Below are 12,019 nucleotides of genomic sequence, written 5' to 3'. Positions count from 1 at the left end.
AGAAACAGACAGAGAAAAGGACCCTCCGCCCACCTCCCCTCCGCCTGGCCAAGCCCCTTTCTCTCTGTAACCCGAGCTCCCTCGCCCAGGCACTTCCAGCCCGCCGGGGTCCCCCCGCCGCCGCCCCCGCCCCCGGCTCCCAGCCCCCGGCTCGCAGCCGCCGCCGGGTGTGCGGAGGCCGCCGGGGCGGCGCGGAGCCCCGCGGGGGGAAACTCTTTGTTTGAAGGCGGCTGGGCGCAGCGGGAGCGGCCCCGGCCCGCGGCCTGCTGGGGGATGTAGTCCCGGCACCGGGGGGCCGTGCCGGGGGCGCTGTGCCCCGGGCGGGGGTCCCGCTGTGCCCCGGGGGGGGGGCGCCGGGGGGACCCGGGGGGGCACGGGGGGGGGGGAGCTGCGTGGGGACCCGGTGTGACACGGGCTGGGGGGGCAGTGGGGGGACCCGGTGTGGCATGGGCTGGGGGGCTGCGTGGGGCCCCGGTGTGGCATGGGCTGGGGGGCTGCGTGGGGCCCCGGTGTGACACGGGCTGGGGGGGCAGTGGGGGGACCTGGTGTGGCATGGGCTGGGGGGCTGCGTGGGGACCCGGTGTGACACGGGCTGGGGGGGCAGTGGGGGGACCCGGTGTGGCATGGGCTGGGGGGCTGCGTGGGGACCCGGTGTGACACGGGCTGGGGGCTGCCGTGGGGACCCGGTGTGACACGGGCTGGGGGCTGCCGTGGGGACCTGGTGTGACACGGGCTGGGGGGCTGCCGTGGGGACCCGGTGTGACACGGGCTGGGGTCTGCGTGGGGCCCCGGTGTGACACGGGCTGGGGGGCTGCCGTGGGGACCCGGTGTGACACGGGTTGGGGGGGCGGTGGGGAGACCCGGTGTGGCACGGGCTGGGGGCTGTGTGGGGACACGGTGTGACATGGGCTGGGGGGCTGCGTGGGGCCCCAGTGTGTCACAGGCAGGGGGGCTGCGTGGGGCCCCGGTGTGACACGGGCTGGGGGCGCGGTGGGGGGACCCGGTGTGGCAAGGGGGGGGGTGACCTGCTGTGCCGTGGGGAAGGGATGCACTGTGGGGACCCGGTGTGGCACGGGCGGGGGGGCTGCGTGGGGACCTGGTGTGGCACGAGGGGGGGGGGGCTGTGTGGGGACCCGGTGTGGCATGGGGTGGAGCGGGGTGGGGGGCTCCAGTGTGCCACGAGTGGAGGGGCAGTGGGGGGGTTCCAGTGTGTCTGTCACGCCTGGAGGGGTGGAGGGGATCCAGTGTGTTCATGGTTGGAGGGGTGCTGGGGGGATCCAGTGTGTCTGTAACGGGTGGAGAGGCAGCGGGGAGATCCAGTGTGTCACAGGTGGAGGGGACTGCGTGGGGACCCAGTGTGTCATAGGGGGAGGGGGAGGGGGGGGTGATCCAGCGTGTTGTGGGTGGAGGGGTGACGGGGGGACCCAGTGTGTTACACGTGGAGGGGCTGTGTGGGGATCCAGTCTGTCACGGGCAGAGGGGCAGCTGGTGGGCCCGGTGTGTCATGTGTGGAGGGGCTGCATGGGGACCTGCTGTGACATGGGTGACATGGGTGTGACATGGGTGACGTGGGTGGAGGAAGCAGTGTGAGGACCCAGTGTGTGATGGGGGGGGGGGGGCTGCATGAGGACCCACCATGCATTGAGTGGAGGAGGCTGTGTGGGGACCCGCTGTGACATGGAGGGGTCATGGGGGGAGGGGAGGGGGCCTCGTGGGGACCCACTGTGACATGGAGGGGTCATGGGGAGAGGGGAGGGGGCCTCGTGGGGACCCGCTGTGACATGGAGGGGTGATGGGTGGAGAGGAGGGGGCTGTGTGGGGACCCGCTGTGACATGGAGGGGTCATGGGGGGAGGGGGCTGTGTGGGGACTCATTGATGTGCATCCCATCCCCGAGGGTCTGTGTGGGTGCTGCCCACCCGTGAGGGCTACTGTGGAGGGGTGAAGGGTTGGGGGCCTGGAGACCTGGTGGGACGGTGGGGACCCTCGGGAGAAGCGGTGGCCAGGCAGGGACACCCCAGGGGGTGACCGGTGGGGGCAGGGGCACCGGGACAGATCCTGGAGGGATAAGCCCACCGGCTCCATCCTCATGCCAAGGGGGACACCAGCCTTCGAAGAGGTGCTGCCCCCCCCCCCAACACGGGGCCATCGCTCTTGTGATGGGAAGACCCCCAACCCAAAATGCAACCGGTTGAGGGCTCAAACCACGTGTCCAGTGTGGGAAGAGAGGAAAAGGGGGGACCCCCCGGCCCCCCAAGGCCTGGCGCCGGCTGCAAGTACAGGAGCGGCGAGGTTTGGGGGGGGGGGGGGGGGGAAGCTGCTGGGGCTTAGGCTCCCCCTCCCAGTAAAGCCCCCTCTGCAAACTGGGGATGCTGGGGGAGAGCGGTGGGATGCCCCGCGTGGCTTTTCTCATTGAAATGAGAGGCGGTTGAGTGCCGAGGGGAACATTGAAAATCGCTTTTTTTTTTTTGGAAATAGCTTTTCCAGCTCCCCGCCAGTCGGGCTGGGCTCGGCGCGTGCGAGGTGCCCCTCGCTCCCCTCTTCCCCTTCCATCCCTTCGAGTCGATCCGGGGGTCTCTCCCATGAAACGAGATTTCCCGAGCTTACACCGGGGCAAGGGACAATGCGGAGCGATGCCAGGCTCCCAGCGAGCCACGTTGCGCCGCAGCTCTGGCAGCAGCGACGGCTGCGGCGCTGGCTGGGGACGGAGCTGGCGGGGGGGTGGGGGGGAGGATGGTGGCACTGGTGCCTTGTCACCGAGGCAGGAATTTTTTCTAAACCCCCCCCCCCCTCCTTTATTTTGTCTGATTTCCTCTTTCTGGCTCTCAGATCCTCGCAGCGAGGTTTCTCCCCCTCCCCTTTTCTGGGTCTACCAGCAGAAGATCTCAGCTTGCAGATGAACTAAGCAGATGGGGCACCCAGCACAAGGAAATGTCTCATCCACTGACTCAGACGGTAAGGTGTTGCTAGAGCTTTTCCCTTGCCCAGGCACTTTGGGAATGGGAATTTTGCTTGCATTTTTGGCTTGGCATCCCGGTTTCCCGAGCTGAGCCGTAGCAGAAAGTCGGGGAGATGCTGGGACGCCGGCCAGCCGAGCTGGTGGTGGCAGGTTGCTTCTGCTGCAGGACCCGGAGCTGAGGTGCTGTGAGGTTGGAGTTTTTACTGTTTGTGTGGCGAGTGTTCAAAAAAAAAAAAAAAATCTCGCTAAAAACACAAGAAACCCCCTCACGCTGCTGCGTTTCACGTGGCTCATTTCGGGCTTGGTTATAGAACAGTGCCTTGAATTAATCTTTTTTTTGTAATTATTATTATTATTATTATTTTTAACCTTTGCATGGTGATGGGACTTGTGAAAGCCTGGCGGTTTGGGATGCTCTCCTTCATCAAGGAGGTGGCATCTGTTCGTGTTGCGATACGATGGCTAGTAGCTCCGTGTGCACATACACACGCGTTGCACGGAGTATTTAATGGGGATACTCATGGTCCCGCGTGCCACACGGAGGTTACACGGCCAAACCCACGTGCGTTTAATCCACGTGGATGTCCACACATGCACTGCCTGCTGCTCTTGCACACACCTGCTGCCCCTGGCTCCCTCACGCCCCTTCAAACCATGTAAAAAGCGTGTGTGTACGTGTAAGCATGTGTGTTACGGGGGGGGTGTGCAAAATGCCAACACGTAAAGCGAGCGTGCGAGTGGTGCTCCCTTGAAAGATGTACAGAAACTGCAAATCTGTGTTTATATGCAGTGATTTTGTGCACACGTGTGTCCGTATGCAGGTGTGTTTGTAACACGGGTGCATGTTCATGCATGCATCCGTGCCCGTAAACATGTGTGCATTAACACGTGTGCATACAGTGTGTTGTGGTCTTGTTAAGAGCTGGCGTATCTTGTCCTGTAAATTATAAAGCGACATTTTCATCTGTCAAAGTTGGATCTGGTTCACGCAGCCAATAAAGGTGCCTGGTCTGTCGGTATCGTGTCATTCCAGGGACACCGTTTTGCTTCCAACCTCTATTTTACGTTCTGTTCTGGAGCTTTCAGGAGAAGAAAGTGTCCCCCCAAATCATAAAGTGAAAGGAGGGGGGGGAGAAAAAAAAAAAAAAAGGGAAAACTGCAGTGCTCCAACTCCGAGCTTTCAAACAGAAATGATAAAACTCAAATGTTTGCATGACTCCACAAAAATAACGAATAGGGGGCTTCTTTTCATGTGCCTTCTCCCGGGGCTTTGGGAATTTTCTGGGGTTACGTCACCTCGCTGTTCTGCACCGCCACGAGGTCGAGCAACTTACTTTACCAAATGAAAATTCCGCCTCGCGCCTATTCACGCGACTCGGGGAGCTGGGAATTTCAGGCAAACGTGAGTGCTCCCGGAAAAATGGCAAGAATTGGCAAAGCAGGCGGTGACTAATCCCGATGGGTTCCTGATAGCGCCGTTCCTCAGTGCAGATGGTATTTTGGGGGTGTCGCTGGGCTCCGACCAAGATTTTGATCCTCCTCACGGTGATGGCGATGGCTTGGGAATGATCTGCCCCACCGTCTGGCACCGCTGCTCTCTGGGGAAGCTGGATTTCCATCATCATTCAGCTTGGATCGACTCAATGAGCTGGACTAGATCACCGGGGCTCCTAGCCTGGGACCGGCGGAGCCTCGACTGGTTGTAGCTCCCTGGATGTGGGAGTAAAAGGTTATTTCTTGGTTCCAGGTAGCTGTGCTGGGTTACGAGCTGAGTAATTTGCTACGGGTGTAGACTCTGTGCAGCTACATCCACTCTGCAGATATACCTACCGGGCTTTTGGCAGAAGCACAGTGTTTCTAGTTAAAAAGTTGGTATTTCCAAATGTTTTAAAATCCACATCCCTGAATTACTGTCAGAGAAAGGAAAAAAAAAAAAAAGTATTAATTAAAACCAGGGCCGACGGAAGACTCTGCCAAGTTGGGATCATATAGCGGCGTCACGTGCTGCTCACCCCCTTCCTGGGCAGGAGGTTGCGGAATGATCAAAGAAAAGGGAGAAACTGCAAACGGCAACGGCTGGCGATGCCAGAGCTGTCGGGGAGGGGAAGCCGGGCACCACAGCTTGGAACAGAAAACCCCGTCGAAGGCAAGAATAAAGCTGCCATTGACTGAGGTGGTGCCAGCAGATTGTCCTCAGGCGGAACAGTAACGTACGGTCACCGTCGGGAGCGAAGGCAGGAAAGGAACTTTCCGGGTTCGTTTGTGTCATCAATGCAAAGTGAAGTTTGGTGCATCCCTGTGCGGCGTCCTTCTTCCCTCTGGAAGGACCCGAGGCGGCTGCTCAGAAAGCGTTAACGCGGGGTGAGTATCCCTGGTTTGGGAAAAGCCAAGGGCGATGCAGGCAGCGGCGAGGCAAAAGCGCTGCTGGTGAGCAGGACGCTTATTTTTTTAGGTATTTCGTTTTCACAGGGTGTGAGGCCAGAGCTGGGGTAACATCGCCACCAGATCCCGAGGCATCGTCTCCCCATCCCTGGGCAGCTCCTTTCCAGGCCAGGAGCATCCCAAGGGATGGAAGGGATCCCTCCCACCCTGCGGCTCCCTGAAGCCTTGAGCCCACCGCCTCACCCGGCAGCCCCTGGCCCTTTCCTACAGCACAAGACGCAGAAATGGATGTGCCCACCCGTGGCAGCTGACCCACCCGGGGGTCCCTGGCTGCCCCCCGTCTGCGACATCCTTACAATTCCTTCACTGCGCCTCGATGTTAAACCTCTTTGCTCCGTAGACGGGACCGATAGCAAAGAGGCACCTCGCTGTCCACGCCCGCGATCCTCAAGTGCTTTGCAACCATTTGTTCATTAAGCTCTTCTATGAGATAAGTCCATTACCGCAGAGCTTTGATCCAAAGCTCCTCCAAGTCCATTGGGTTTGGCGAGTCCAGGTCCATGGGATCAGGCCTGGGAGACCAGATTTAAACCCCCCTCAATTTTGTTAAGAGCTCAGCATATTGGCTGCAGATGGGGTGCTAAGCTACAGGGACAATCTGGCGGTGGGGCGGCTGGTGCTGAGCGCTTGGCAGGATTGGTCGTGGTTGTAAGTGCGGAGGTTTGGGACTCTTGGTCGTGAGGGTTTGGGTTTTTTTTGAAAATCTGCCCTAAAGTTGTTGAAGTAATCCCTTCTGTTTGAAATCCGGATGATTTCAGGTCTGGGATTGGAAGGGGGTCTCAGGGTGATGCTCTCCCCTTACTCCTGCTGCTTATACAGGTCGTTTGTTTTCCCAGGAATACGTTTCCCTCCCATTGGAATCCCATCTTCTTCAAGCAGATAATTCCTGATTTCAATTTACAGAATGGCAGGATTACCACGTGGTTTTGTCTAAATTTTGTTGGGGGCGGGGGGGAGGGGGAGTTAGGATTTTGGCTGCTTCCCTGGTGTTTCTGAACCAGCATCAGCCTAGAGATCCCGGTGCGGCTGCGCTACCACACGTCGGACCAGCTCCCTGGGCATCGCATCATCCGTGATCCCAGCGGTGCCGATATCCCGCACGGGCTCCCGTCGGCTGCCCCGTCCCCCCGCAGTGAAGTCAGATGCTCCCTGGATGTGTCGAGCCCCCAGCCCACGTGCTGGCCAGATGGTCCACGTGTGCCCAGCGAACCCACCACGTCCAGGATGTGTTGGATTCACTGCACGTTGATTGTCGAGCCGTGCACGGATTTCTCTCCAGGAATTCTTGTATGGAAACGTGGCAGCCCCATCCGAGGGGCTCACCTGGCTCCTGTCACCCCAACAAGCGAGGACTGTCTTTACAGCTCCAGCTGGGAGAGGGTGGGATGTGCCGTGTTTCCAGTTGGGAGACGAGGATCTGGGTCCTGGGGCACTGAACCAACTTGGTTTAGGGTGCAACCAGGGGGGCAGGTGTTTTTCCCTGAGCTCCAAGCAAAGTCTCCCAGCATGGACACGTCTTCCAGCTCGGAGGCTGGCTGAACCTGTGGGTTCCCTGCTTTTTCCAATTATGGGTGATTTTAAATGAAAACAGGGAAGCTTTCTAGCCAGGAGTAAGGTCCAATGAAATCTCATTGCCTTCAGGAGTATGGATGCGGGCTGCAGTCGTCTTTTTGGCCAACCAAGGCCAACAAAGTGTGGATTTGGATATCCTGGCATGGAGTGAAGGACCAGTACCTCATCCCTTCCAAAAAACAGTGCTGGAAAACTGACACTGATTATTCACAAAGCGCTCTCAACACGCAAACTTAAATAGATGTAAAAGAGATATATATTCCCCCCCCCCCCGCCCCTTTAATCTAGGTGTTTGCTTGGAACCAAAGCTGTTTCTAAATCCCAGGCGGTGGTAGCGTGTGTGATCCTTGAGATTTTTGTGTCTGTAGAAGCAATTTGACCAAACTCACCCGGTGTGTCCGTGGCACACTCCTGGTTTCGCTCCTCTAGGTGAGCACTATCACTCCAATGTGCGTAGGAGCTATTGAAGAATATATATTATTGTATATATAGTGAATGTGTGGATGGGACCGATAGCAAAGAGGCACCTCGCTGTCCACGCCCGCGATCCTCAAGTGCTTTGCAACCATTTGTTCATTAAGCTCTTCTATGAGATAAGTCCATTACCGCAGAGCTTTGATCCAAAGCTCCTCCAAGTCCATTGGGTTTGGCGAGTCCAGGTCCATGGGATCAGGCCTGGGAGACCAGACAATATCTATTATTGACCAGACAATAATATTTTGAAGACTTTGTATAAGAAACGAGCCCTTTCTCCCTTCCTTCCATTTCCCCATTGTATTCCACAACGGTCGTTGTGCCAGGGATGAGGCAAGTCATTACATTGCACGTGATGCCTCCTTCCCGGGGATGCTTTAATCATCCCGTCGTCCTCTGGAGCTCTTCCTCTCACTACTAATTTTAGTCTCGGGGTGGAAGTTGCAGCGCGGCGTGGCGGGGTGGGATGGAGGCTAAGCCACGCAGGTGTGTTGCGATCACTGCGATGCGCCTGGTTGCTCCGGGTGCTGCTGTGACATCCTGCGGGGCACAGTAGCGCGGGTGCTGGGTGGGTTGGGGGAAAAAAACCCCAAAGCACATTTTGCAAGTGGTTTTTTGTTTGGTTTTTTTTTTGATGACGCGAAGTTGCTGGCGCGAGCCTGGGGATGGATAATGCCTCCCCAGAGGCTCAGCGCTGACAGTGGGGACCTGCTTTCCCAAACAGCTCAACTCTCATGCCGGTACCTAAATCAGGGCCAGGTTTTCCCAGGGCGTTCGCCTCCTGGATCAGCCTCCGGCGGGAGCACTGAGCAATTCCGAGCGAGCCGGTCCTCGCTGCCGCTGTGCGAAGCAGACTTTGTCAGCCAAGAGACTCTGGGCGCAAAACGAGCAGGTTGACGCTGTCAGGTCTTTGCATTTCTTTGCTCTCTGCAATTCCAGATCCTTCGGGATGCACCTCACAGCTTGAAGAGCCTCCACTGAGTCTGGCAGAGGGACGGAGGCCCCGGAGGTATCAAATCTCTGGAGTTTTGTGCCAAGTGATGCCTCCCAGCCCTTCAAGGCCAGGCTGTGGCATCCCCTCCACCCAGCAGAGGATCCATGTGGGATCCCTGCTCCACATCCAGCTCCAGCAGCAGCTCGGCTGCACCTGCAAGCGATTCCTCGGTGCTCAGGCGTGCACCGCTGCACTGCGCCCGCTGCTCTGCCTGCTGCAGCTTCGGGAGCAGGGCGCTAAGGGCTGGCGTGCACCGGGCAAAGCGGGATAACCCGGCTGGCCGGGCTGGGGGAACTGCCAAGCCACAGGGACCGGTGAGTCCTGGAGATTCCAGCTTTGTGTCAGGGCTGGGAGCGGATGCAGCAGCAGGAGGCTGAGGGTGATGCTCGTTTTCATCGCTTCCTTCACCTCCCCGGGCATCGCTCTTCAAGGGTCACTGGAGTCAGCAAGAGCCCAGTCACCGTGGAACTGGGGTTTGCTTCGTCCAGCCCAGTCCTGCATGGCTCCAATCCATCGGTTCCAGCTAAAACCCTCTCCCTGCCACAGGATTTGCCTTCCTCGGGCTGGGACGGGCTGCAGGATGGTGTCACTGGCGGCTGTGCCCCAGGCTGTGGGTTTGCTCCACGCAGAGCGCGGAGGCAGTGAGGGCATAGTACCAAGACAGGAAAATAAGAGCTCAGAAAAGCTAATTTGAGCAGGTTAAAGGTTTCTTAGAGTTCCTCTCACTCCTGCCTGCCAGGGGTTAAGGATCCTGATGATACCTCTGTACCTGCTAGGTTTAAAAATGGGAAGAGCAAGGGCTGTGTCCAGCCTGGCTGCGGCCACTCAGCCCCAAACCATCTTGGTTTTGCCCACAAGTTGCTCCCAAGGGGGCCGGCGTGTGCCCAGCCACCCCAACAGCGCCAGGAAGCAGAATCGGGCCCTGAGCCAATTTAACCCTTCTTCTTATCAGTCTAGACATCCTCATTATCCAGATAAATGTCTGATCCCTCACTGAATCCCGCTAAGCTCCTGCCTTTAAGGTGCCGAAGGCAGAGGGCACTCGCCCTAACCTGGGACTCGCCTCTGGGTGGGAGATGCTGCCCCCAGCCCCAGCTCCTGTGCCGGTCATGGAGGGAGCGTCTATTATTAAGAGTGCTTTACCAATTACGAGTCATTACTAATGCCTTTATTACTATTATTTAATAGATCGTGTTAATTATTATTATTCATTTCCTTTAAAAGCAGTGTTTCCATAGCAACGGGGAGATGTGCGCTGCTTTTCAGGCACGTCAAGTGGACGTGTTCCTGGGCTTTTCCAAAAGGGGCTGACAGCCCACCGCAGGGCAGGGTGGCCGAGGGGAGGACCTGGGACACCCCGTAGCTGCGCTTAGACCCCTGGTGTGGTCTGGTACCAGCAGGAGGAGGTGACAGCACCATCTCTATCACCAGGAGGTCCCTTGTGCCATAAAGAAGTTCCTGCTGGATGCAGACTTGGTGCCTGAGTGTTGAGGAACCTCTAAGAGAGGGGAGTTGGTGCAATCATGTTTGTCCCCTTATATCCCAGGGATGAAGGCACCTGCTGTTACCTCTTGCATTGCTGAGTGGCCCAGACCCCAGGGCTTCCTGAGAAGGTGCTTTGTCTCCTTTTGTATTTTCCAGCCAGCTGCAGAAGGACCAGGACTTGGAAGCCAGGCTGAAATCCATCAGATCTGGCATTACCTGGCTGCGGGATGCCGAATCCCTGGGCTAGTCCTGAAGTGGGATGGGAAGCTGCTGCGGGCATGTGGAGCAGGCTCCAAGCCTCTGCGTGTGCTGCGATGGTTCCCGGGACAAGGGGCCATCCTGCAGCGGCTGCTCCGATGTCACCTCCCTGCTCCCAGCTGCTGGACGGGCTCTGGTACAGGCAAGCTTGTGGTGGAAGGGGAACGTGGGGAATGGTACCCGCTCCTCCAGCGTTCATCAGATGTATTCAAGGCATCACGTTTGCAGAGGCTGGAAAGGAAACGCAGGCTTGCTGCTTCCTCCTGACTTCGCAGATAAGCTTAAAACACCGAGTCCATGTTTAAAGTTAGTCTCGGGCTTTCCCAGCCCCTGCTCGTGCCGTACCCAACTGGCCTTTGCTCAGCGCTTTGCTGCGATTGTTCATCTGGTGTGAAGCCAGACCACCCCGGGAAGGATGCGCCTCATCCCATGGTGTCTGGGGGGGCCGAGGGGCTGGGGGTGCGAGCGGGTGAGCAGCGGCATTTGGTGGGGACCATGCAGAGCAGCGGCGGTGGAGATAACTGCGTGTGGGGCTGTGAGCTGTGTTCTCTGCCAAGGAGCTTGCAGCGGAGATGCAAGTGGCCTCAGTTGGAGCGGTGGGGCTGGGGCATCCCCCGAGCCCCCCAGCATGGCTCAGCGAAAGCCCGTGCCCAGTGATAGCTCCGAAATGAGCTGGTGCGCTAATTGGTACCTTTGCTGGTACCAGTTGAGCACAGGGCCTGGTGCTGGGGAGCCTGTGGGGACCACCGCTCCCATCTGCCCAACCTCGAGGGGTCCCTGTGGGGCTGGAGCGAGACACGCTGTCGCCTCATCCCAGCCGGGTAGAGGTCAGATGGGCATCTGGTGGCCCCAGGGGTGGCCCTGGCAGCACATGTGCCCACTCACCCCAACTGGGTCCCAGTCCCCTGCATCGTCTCTGTTGTCGGAGCGGTGGATATTGGTTCCTCTTCGTGGAAGTTGCAGCCAGCGGCACCGGCGCGATGCTCCTGAGCAGCAACCTGAACGCTGCAGCCTGCAGGGAAACCAGCAGCAACGGCCCAGGCGAGCAGCAACGCTCGAAAGCACATGCTGCAACACCCAAAAGCACTTGTTCAGCGACAGCGTGTCCTGCATCGCTCCAAGTTACCCCAGCACCTGCCTCCGCTCTCCTGGGGCGGTGGGTTCCCCGGGGCTGGGCTGGGGGATAACCCTGCTCAGCCCCACGTGTCCCCTGGGGAAAGCAGCTCCCGGCGGCGCTTCGGTGCTGGCTGCCCAGAAATGGGAATGGCAGGTGGCTGGGACAAAGCATGGTGGAACCCCCCCGTTGCCAGCCCGTGGCACCCCCAGGGTTTTGGGGGGCTACGCATGCGGGTAAGTCAGATGCAGGCAATTATATCTCAATGGGACCTGCCGGGAGCACGGTGGCTTAATGGTCCCGCGGGGACACCCGTGCAGCTTGGTGCGGCACAAAAGCTGCCTGAAGAGCCCGTGCCTCCCCCTGCTCCTGGAGAAGTGGAGAAACACAAAAGAGAGAAGAGGCAGGAGGGGCTGGGAGCGGGTGGGAGAGAGGGAGGGAGAATCCCCCCCATGCCCAGCAGCTAATCCCAGCTCCAGCTCGGAGAGGGATCTCAAATAACAAACATCGAGGCCAGATGGATTTGATTTAATAACAAAGCGGGGGGGGTGTGGGGGGTGTGTAGGGGCTTGGGATCATTTCAGAGCCTGCCAAGGGGCCGGATCCTCGGCGAGCAGCAAAGGGCCACCTGGTATAAATCCAAGGCTGAGCTGCAGGCAGCTGGGATGCTCCCCCGAATGCTGGGCTCGCCTTGGCTGCGGGAGCATCCCCCTGCCCTTGGG

Source organism: Falco biarmicus, chromosome 19 (assembly GCF_023638135.1).
Source record: "Falco biarmicus isolate bFalBia1 chromosome 19, bFalBia1.pri, whole genome shotgun sequence".
Classification (NCBI taxonomy): domain Eukaryota; kingdom Metazoa; phylum Chordata; class Aves; order Falconiformes; family Falconidae; genus Falco; species Falco biarmicus.
This window is presented reverse-complemented; position numbering follows the sequence as displayed.